This window comes from Pimephales promelas, chromosome 16 (genome assembly GCF_988280905.1).
Source record: "Pimephales promelas chromosome 16, fPimPro1.hap1.1, whole genome shotgun sequence".
Taxonomy (NCBI): domain Eukaryota; kingdom Metazoa; phylum Chordata; class Actinopteri; order Cypriniformes; family Leuciscidae; genus Pimephales; species Pimephales promelas.
Window position 1 is genome coordinate 26,684,192 of NC_142784.1, and position 9,359 is coordinate 26,693,550.

Below are 9,359 nucleotides of genomic sequence, written 5' to 3' on the forward strand. Positions count from 1 at the left end.
CGGGTCGAAATTTTGAATTTTGATATCTCAGCTCTGGAAGGGTCTAGAGCCTCCATTTTTACACTCAGGTGAAAGTCTCGTGGCCCTCTATCATAATCCAGAGTTTTGAGAAGATTGGAGAAACTTAATTTTTCGCCCAAAAATGAAAAAAAACGAAAGGGGTAACACTGTCGTTTTTTTTTCGGGTCGAAATTTTGAATTTTGATATCTCAGCTCTGGAAGGGTCTAGAGCCTCCATTTTTGCACTCAGGTGAAAGTCTCGTGGCCCTCTATCATAATCCAGAGTTTTGAGAAGATTGGAGAAACTTAATTTTTCGCCCAAAAATGAAAAAAAAACGAAAGGGGTAACACTGTCGTTTTTTTTTTCGGGTCGAAATTTTGAATTTTGATATCTCAGCTCTGGAAGGGTCTAGAGCCTCCATTTTTGCACTCAGGTGAAAGTCTCGTGGCCCTCTATCATAATCCAGAGTTTTGAGAAGATTGGAGAAACTTAATTTTTCGCCCAAAAATGAAAAAAAACGAAAGGGGTAACACTGTCGTTTTTTTTTCGGGTCGAAATTTTGAATTTTGATATCTCAGCTCTGGAAGGGTCTAGAGCCTCCATTTTTGCACTCAGGTGAAAGTCTCGTGGCCCTCTATCATAATCCAGAGTTTTGAGAAGATTGGAGAAACTTAATTTTTCGCCCAAAAATGAAAAAAAACGAAAGGGGTAACACTGTCGTTTTTTTTTCGGGTCGAAATTTTGAAATTTGAGATCTCAGCTCTGGAAGGGTCTAGAGCCTCCATTTTTGCACTCAGGTGAAAGTCTCGTGGCCCTCTATCATAATCCAGAGTTTTGAGAAGATTGGAGAAACTTAATTTTTCGCCCAAAAATGAAAAAAAACGAAAGGGGTAACACTGTCGTTTTTTTTTCGGGTCGAAATTTTGAATTTTGATATCTCAGCTCTGGAAGGGTCTAGAGCCTCCATTTTTGCACTCAGGTGAAAGTCTCGTGACCCTCTATCATAATCCAGAGTTTTGAGAAGATTGGAGAAACTTAATTTTTCGCCCAAAAATGAAAAAAAACGAAAGGGGTAACACTGTCGTTTTTTTTTCGGGTCGAAATTTTGAATTTTGATATCTCAGCTCTGGAAGGGTCTAGAGCCTCCATTTTTGCACTCAGATCAAAGTCTCGTGGCCCTCTATCATAATCCAGAGTTTTGAGAAGATTGGAGAAACTTAATTTTTCGCCCCAAAATGAAAAAAAACGAAAGAGGTAACACTGTCGTTTTTTTTTCGGGTCGAAATTTTGAATTTTGATATATCAGCTCTGGAAGGGTCTAGAGCCTCCATTTTTGCACTCAGGTGAAAGTCTCGTGGCCCTCTATCATAATCCAGAGTTTTGAGAAGATTGGAGAAACTTAATTTTTCGCCCAAAAATGAAAAAAAACGAAAGGGGTAACACTGTCGTTTTTTTTTTCTGGTCGAAATTTTGAATTTTGATATCTCAGCTCTGGAAGGGTCTAGAGCCTCCATTTTTACACTCAGGTGAAAGTCTCGTGGCCCTCTATCATAATCCAGAGTTTTGAGAAGATTGGAGAAACTTAATTTTTCGCCCAAAAATGAAAAAAAAACGAAAGGGGTAACACTGTCGGTTTTTTTTTCGGGTCGAAATTTTGAATGTTGATATCTCAGCTCTGGAAGGGTCTAGAGCCTCCATTTTTGCACTCAGATCAAAGTCTCGTGGCCCTCTATCATAATCCAGAGTTTTGAGAAGATTGGAGAAACTTAATTTTTCGCCCAAAAATGAAAAAAAAACGAAAGGGGTAACACTGTCGTTTTTTTTTCGGGTCGAAATTTTGAATTTTGATATCTCAGCTCTGGAAGGGTCTAGAGCCTCCATTTTTACACTCAGGTGAAAGTCTCGTGGCCCTCTATCATAATCCAGAGTTTTGAGAAGATTGGAGAAACGTAATTTTTCGCCCAAAAATGAAAAAAAACGAAAGGGGTAACACTGTCGTTTTTTTTTCGGGTCGAAATTTTGAATTTTGATATCTCAGCTCTGGAAGGGTCTAGAGCCTCCATTTTTGCACTCAGGTGAAAGTCTCGTGGCCCTCTATCATAATCCAGAGTTTTGAGAAGATTGGAGAAACTTAATTTTTCGCCCAAAAATGAAAAAAAACGAAAGGGGTAACACTGTCGTTTTTTTTTCGGGTCGAAATTTTGAAATTTGATATCTCAGCTCTGGAAGGGTCTAGAGCCTCCATTTTTGCACTCAGGTGAAAGTCTCGTGGCCCTCTATCATAATCCAGAGTTTTGAGAAGATTGGAGAAACTTAATTTTTCGCCCAAAAATGAAAAAAAAAAACGAAAGGGGTAACACTGTCGTTTTTTTTTTCGGGTCGAAATTTTGAATTTTGATTTCTAAGCTCTGGAAGGGTCTAGAGCCTCCATTTTTGCACTCAGGTGAAAGTCTCGTGGCCCTCTATCATAATCCAGAGTTTTGAGAAGATTGGAGAAACTTAATTTTTCGCCCAAAAATGAAAAAAAACGAAAGGGGTAACACTGTCGTTTTTTTTTTCGGGTCGAAATTTTGAATTTTGATATCTCAGCTCTGGAAGGGTCTAGAGCCTCCATTTTTGCACTCAGGTGAAAGTCTCGTGGCCCTCTATCATAATCCAGAGTTTTGAGAAGATTGGAGAAACTTAATTTTTCGCCCAAAAATGAAAAAAAACGAAAGGGGTAACACTGTCGTTTTTTTTTCGGGTCGAAATTTTGAATTTTGATATCTCAGCTCTGGAAGGGTCTAGAGCCTCCATTTTTACACTCAGGTGAAAGTCTCGTGGCCCTCTATCATAATCCAGAGTTTTGAGAAGATTGGAGAAACTTAATTTTTCGCCCAAAAATGAAAAAAAACGAAAGGGGTAACACTGTCGTTTTTTTTTCGGGTCGAAATTTTGAATTTTGATATCTCAGCTCTGGAAGGGTCTAGAGCCTCCATTTTTGCACTCAGGTGAAAGTCTCGTGGCCCTCTATCATAATCCAGAGTTTTGAGAAGATTGGAGAAACTTAATTTTTCGCCCAAAAATGAAAAAAAAACGAAAGGGGTAACACTGTCGTTTTTTTTTCGGGTCGAAATTTTGAATTTTGATATCTCAGCTCTGGAAGGGTCTAGAGCCTCCATTTTTACACTCAGGTGAAAGTCTCGTGGCCCTCTATCATAATCCAGAGTTTTGAGAAGATTGGAGAAACTTAATTTTTTGCCCAAAAATGAAAAAAACGAAAGGGGTAACACTGTCGTTTTTTTTTCGGGTCGAAATTTTGAAATTTGATATCTCAGCTCTGGAAGGGTCTAGAGCCTCCATTTTTGCACTCAGGTGAAAGTCTCGTGGCCCTCTATCATAATCCAGAGTTTTGAGAAGATTGGAGAAACTTAATTTTTCGCCCAAAAATGAAAAAAAAAAACGAAAGGGGTAACACTGTCGGTTTTTTTTTCGGGTCGAAATTTTGAAATTTGATATCTCAGCTCTGGAAGGGTCTAGAGCCTCCATTTTTGCACTCAGGTGAAAGTCTCGTGGCCCTCTATCATAATCCAGAGTTTTGAGAAGATTGGAGAAACTTAATTTTTCGCCCAAAAATGAAAAAAAACGAAAGGGGTAACACTGTCGTTTTTTTTTCGGGTCGAAATTTTGAATTTTGATATCTCAGCTCTGGAAGGGTCTAGAGCCTCCATTTTTGCACTCAGGTGAAAGTCTCGTGGCCCTCTATCATAATCCAGAGTTTTGAGAAGATTGGAGAAACTTAATTTTTCGCCCAAAAATGAAAAAAAAACGAAAGGGGTAACACTGTCGTTTTTTTTTTCGGGTCGAAATTTTGAATTTTGATATCTCAGCTCTGGAAGGGTCTAGAGCCTCCATTTTTGCACTCAGGTGAAAGTCTCGTGGCCCTCTATCATAATCCAGAGTTTTGAGAAGATTGGAGAAACTTAATTTTTCGCCCAAAAATGAAAAAAAACGAAAGGGGTAACACTGTCGTTTTTTTTTTCGGGTCGAAATTTTGAATTTTGATATCTCAGCTCTGGAAGGGTCTAGAGCCTCCATTTTTACACTCAGGTGAAAGTCTCGTGGCCCTCTATCATAATCCAGAGTTTTGAGAAGATTGGAGAAACTTAATTTTTCGCCCAAAAATGAAAAAAAAAACGAAAGGGGTAACACTGTCGTTTTTTTTTTCGGGTCGATATTTTGAATTTTGATATCTCAGCTCTGGAAGGGTCTAGAGCCTCCATTTTTGCACTCAGGTGAAAGTCTCGTGGCCCTCTATCATAATCCAGAGTTTTGAGAAGATTGGAGAAACTTAATTTTTCGCCCAAAAATGAAAAAAAACGAAAGGGGTAACACTGTCGTTTTTTTTTCGGGTCGAAATTTTGAATTTTGATATCTCAGCTCTGGAAGGGTCTAGAGCCTCCATTTTTGCACTCAGGTGAAAGTCTCGTGGCCCTCTATCATAATCCAGAGTTTTGAGAAGATTGGAGAAACTTAATTTTTCGCCCAAAAATGAAAAAAAACGAAAGGGGTAACACTGTCGTTTTTTTTTCGGGTCGAAATTTTGAATTTTGATATCTCAGCTCTGGAAGGGTCTAGAGCCTCCATTTTTACACTCAGGTGAAAGTCTCGTGGCCCTCTATCATAATCCAGAGTTTTGAGAAGATTGGAGAAACTTAATTTTTCGCCCAAAAATGAAAAAAAACGAAAGGGGTAACACTGTCGTTTTTTTTTCGGGTCGAAATTTTGAATTTTGATATCTCAGCTCTGGAAGGGTCTAGAGCCTCCATTTTTACACTCAGGTGAAAGTCTCGTGGCCCTCTATCATAATCCAGAGTTTTGAGAAGATTGGAGAAACTTAATTTTTCGCCCAAAAATGAAAAAAAACGAAAGGGGTAACACTGTCGTTTTTTTTTCGGGTCGAAATTTTGAAATTTGATATCTCAGCTCTGGAAGGGTCTAGAGCCTCCATTTTTGCACTCAGGTGAAAGTCTCGTGGCCCTCTATCATAATCCAGAGTTTTGAGAAGATTGGAGAAACTTAATTTTTCGCCCAAAAATGAAAAAAAAACGAAAGGGGTAACACTGTCGTTTTTTTTTTCGGGTCGAAATTTTGAAATTTGATATCTCAGCTCTGGAAGGGTCTAGAGCCTCCATTTTTGCACTCAGGTGAAAGTCTCGTGGCCCTCTATCATAATCCAGAGTTTTGAGAAGATTGGAGAAACTTAATTTTTCGCCCAAAAATGAAAAAAAAACGAAAGGGGTAACACTGTCGTTTTTTTTTCGGGTCGAAATTTTGAATTTTGATATCTCAGCTCTGGAAGGGTCTAGAGCCTCCATTTTTGCACTCAGGTGAAAGTCTCGTGGCCCTCTATCATAATCCAGAGTTTTGAGAAGATTGGAGAAACTTAATTTTTCGCCCAAAAATGAAAAAAAACGAAAGGGGTAACACTGTCGTTTTTTTTTCGGGTCGAAATTTTGAATTTTGATATCTCAGCTCTGGAAGGGTCTAGAGCCTCCATTTTTGCACTCAGGTGAAAGTCTCGTGGCCCTCTGTCATAATCCAGAGTTTTGAGAAGATTGGAGAAACTTAATTTTTCGCCCAAAAATAAAAAAAAAACGAAAGGGGTAACACTGTCGTTTTTTTTTTCGGGTCGAAATTTTGAATTTTGATATCTCAGCTCTGGAAGGGTCTAGAGCCTCCATTTTTACACTCAGGTGAAAGTCTCGTGGCCCTCTATCATAATCCAGAGTTTTGAGAAGATTGGAGAAACTTAATTTTTCGCCCAAAAATGAAAAAAAACGAAAGGTCGTTTTTTTTTCGGGTCGAAATTTTGAATTTTGATATCTCAGCTCTGGAAGGGTCTAGAGCCTCCATTTTTGCACTCAGGTGAAAGTCTCGTGGCCCTCTATCATAATCCAGAGTTTTGAGAAGATTGGAGAAACTTAATTTTTCGCCCAAAAATGAAAAAAAAACGAAAGGGGTAACACTGTCGTTTTTTTTTCGGGTCGAAATTTTGAAATTTGATATCTCAGCTCTGGAAGGGTCTAGAGCCTCCATTTTTGCACTCAGGTGAAAGTCTCGTGGCCCTCTATCATAATCCAGAGTTTTGAGAAGATTGGAGAAACTTAATTTTTCGCCCAAAAATGAAAAAAAACGAAAGGGGTAACACTGTCGTTTTTTTTTCGGGTCGAAATTTTGAATTTTGATATCTCAGCTCTGGAAGGGTCTAGAGCCTCCATTTTTGCACTCAGGTGAAAGTCTCGTGGCCCTCTATCATAATCCAGAGTTTTGAGAAGATTGGAGAAACTTGATTTTTCGCCCAAAAATGAAAAAAAACGAAAGGGGTAACACTGTCGTTTTTTTTTCGGGTCGAAATTTTGAAATTTGATATCTCAGCTCTGGAAGGGTCTAGAGCCTCCATTTTTGCACTCAGGTGAAAGTCTCGTGGCCCTCTATCATAATCCAGAGTTTTGAGAAGATTGGAGAAACTTAATTTTTCGCCCAAAAATGAAAAAAAATGAAAGGGGTAACACTGTCGTTTTTTTTTCGGGTCGAAATTTTGAATTTTGATATCTCAGCTCTGGAAGGGTCTAGAGCCTCCATTTTTGCACTCAGGTGAAAGTCTCGTGACCCTCTATCATAATCCAGAGTTTTGAGAAGATTGGAGAAACTTAATTTTTCGCCCAAAAATGAAAAAAAACGAAAGGGGTAACACTGTCGTTTTTTTTTCGGGTCGAAATTTTGAAATTTGATATCTCAGCTCTGGAAGGGTCTAGAGCCTCCATTTTTGCACTCAGGTGAAAGTCTCGTGGCCCTCTATCATAATCCAGAGTTTTGAGAAGATTGGAGAAACTTAATTTTTCGCCCAAAAATGAAAAAAAAACGAAAGGGGTAACACTGTCGTTTTTTTTTCGGGTCGAAATTTTGAATTTTGATATCTCAGCTCTGGAAGGGTCTAGAGCCTCCATTTTTGCACTCAGGTGAAAGTCTCGTGGCCCTCTATCATAATCCAGAGTTTTGAGAAGATTGGAGAAACTTAATTTTTCGCCCAAAAATGAAAAAAAACGAAAGGGGTAACACTGTCGTTTTTTTTTCGGGTCGAAATTTTGAATTTTGATATCTCAGCTCTGGAAGGGTCTAGAGCCTCCATTTTTGCACTCAGGTGAAAGTCTCGTGGCCCTCTGTCATAATCCAGAGTTTTGAGAAGATTGGAGAAACTTAATTTTTCGCCCAAAAATAAAAAAAAAACGAAAGGGGTAACACTGTCGTTTTTTTTTTCGGGTCGAAATTTTGAATTTTGATATCTCAGCTCTGGAAGGGTCTAGAGCCTCCATTTTTACACTCAGGTGAAAGTCTCGTGGCCCTCTATCATAATCCAGAGTTTTGAGAAGATTGGAGAAACTTAATTTTTCGCCCAAAAATGAAAAAAAACGAAAGGTCGTTTTTTTTTCGGGTCGAAATTTTGAATTTTGATATCTCAGCTCTGGAAGGGTCTAGAGCCTCCATTTTTACACTCAGGTGAAAGTCTTGTGGCCCTCTATCATAATCCAGAGTTTTGAGAAGATTGGAGAAACTTAATTTTTCGCCCAAAAATGAAAAAAAAAACGAAAGGGGTAACACTGTCGTTTTTTTTTTTCGGGTCGATATTTTGAATTTTGATATCTCAGCTCTGGAAGGGTCTAGAGCCTCCATTTTTGCACTCAGGTGAAAGTCTCGTGGCCCTCTATCATAATCCAGAGTTTTGAGAAGATTGGAGAAACTTAATTTTTCGCCCAAAAATGAAAAAAAAACGAAAGGGGTAACACTGTCGTTTTTTTTTCGGGTCGAAATTTTGAATTTTGATATCTCAGCTCTGGAAGGGTCTAGAGCCTCCATTTTTGCACTCAGGTGAAAGTCTCGTGGCCCTCTATCATAATCCAGAGTTTTGAGAAGATTGGAGAAACTTAATTTTTCGCCCAAAAATGAAAAAAAACGAAAGGGGTAACACTGTCGTTTTTTTTTCGGGTCGAAATTTTGAATTTTGATATCTCAGCTCTGGAAGGGTCTAGAGCCTCCATTTTTACACTCAGGTGAAAGTCTCGTGGCCCTCTATCATAATCCAGAGTTTTGAGAAGATTGGAGAAACTTAATTTTTCGCCCAAAAATGAAAAAAAACGAAAGGGGTAACACTGTCGTTTTTTTTTCGGGTCGAAATTTTGAATTTTGATATCTCAGCTCTGGAAGGGTCTAGAGCCTCCATTTTTACACTCAGGTGAAAGTCTCGTGGCCCTCTATCATAATCCAGAGTTTTGAGAAGATTGGAGAAACTTAATTTTTCGCCCAAAAATGAAAAAAAACGAAAGGGGTAACACTGTCGTTTTTTTTTCGGGTCGAAATTTTGAAATTTGATATCTCAGCTCTGGAAGGGTCTAGAGCCTCCATTTTTGCACTCAGGTGAAAGTCTCGTGGCCCTCTATCATAATCCAGAGTTTTGAGAAGATTGGAGAAACTTAATTTTTCGCCCAAAAATGAAAAAAAAAACGAAAGGGGTAACACTGTCGTTTTTTTTTCGGGTCGAAATTTTGAATTTTGATATCTCAGCTCTGGAAGGGTCTAGAGCCTCCATTTTTGCACTCAGGTGAAAGTCTCGTGGCCCTCTATCATAATCCAGAGTTTTGAGAAGATTGGAGAAACTTAATTTTTCGCCCAAAAATAAAAAAAAACCGAAAGGGGTAACACTGTCGTTTTTTTTTCGGGTCGAAATTTTGAATTTTGATATCTCAGCTCTGGAAGGGTCTAGAGCCTCCATTTTTACACTCAGGTGAAAGTCTCGTGGCCCTCTATCATAATCCAGAGTTTTGAGAAGATTGGAGAAACTTAATTTTTCGCCCAAAAATGAAAAAAAACGAAAGGGGTAACACTGTCGTTTTTTTTTCGGGTCGAAATTTTGAATTTTGATATCTCAGCTCTGGAAGGGTCTAGAGCCTCCATTTTTGCACTCAGGTGAAAGTCTCGTGGCCCTCTATCATAATCCAGAGTTTTGAGAAGATTGGAGAAACTTAATTTTTCGCCCAAAAATGAAAAAAAACGAAAGGGGTAACACTGTCGTTTTTTTTTTCGGGTCGAAATTTTGAAATTTGATATCTCAGCTCTGGAAGGGTCTAGAGCCTCCATTTTTGCACTCAGGTGAAAGTCTCGTGGCCCTCTATCATAATCCAGAGTTTTGAGAAGATTGGAGAAACTTAATTTTTCGCCCAAAAATGAAAAAAAACGAAAGGGGTAACACTGTCGTTTTTTTTTCGGGTCGAAATTTTGAATTTTGATATCTCAGCTCTGGAAGGGTCTAGAGCCTCCATTT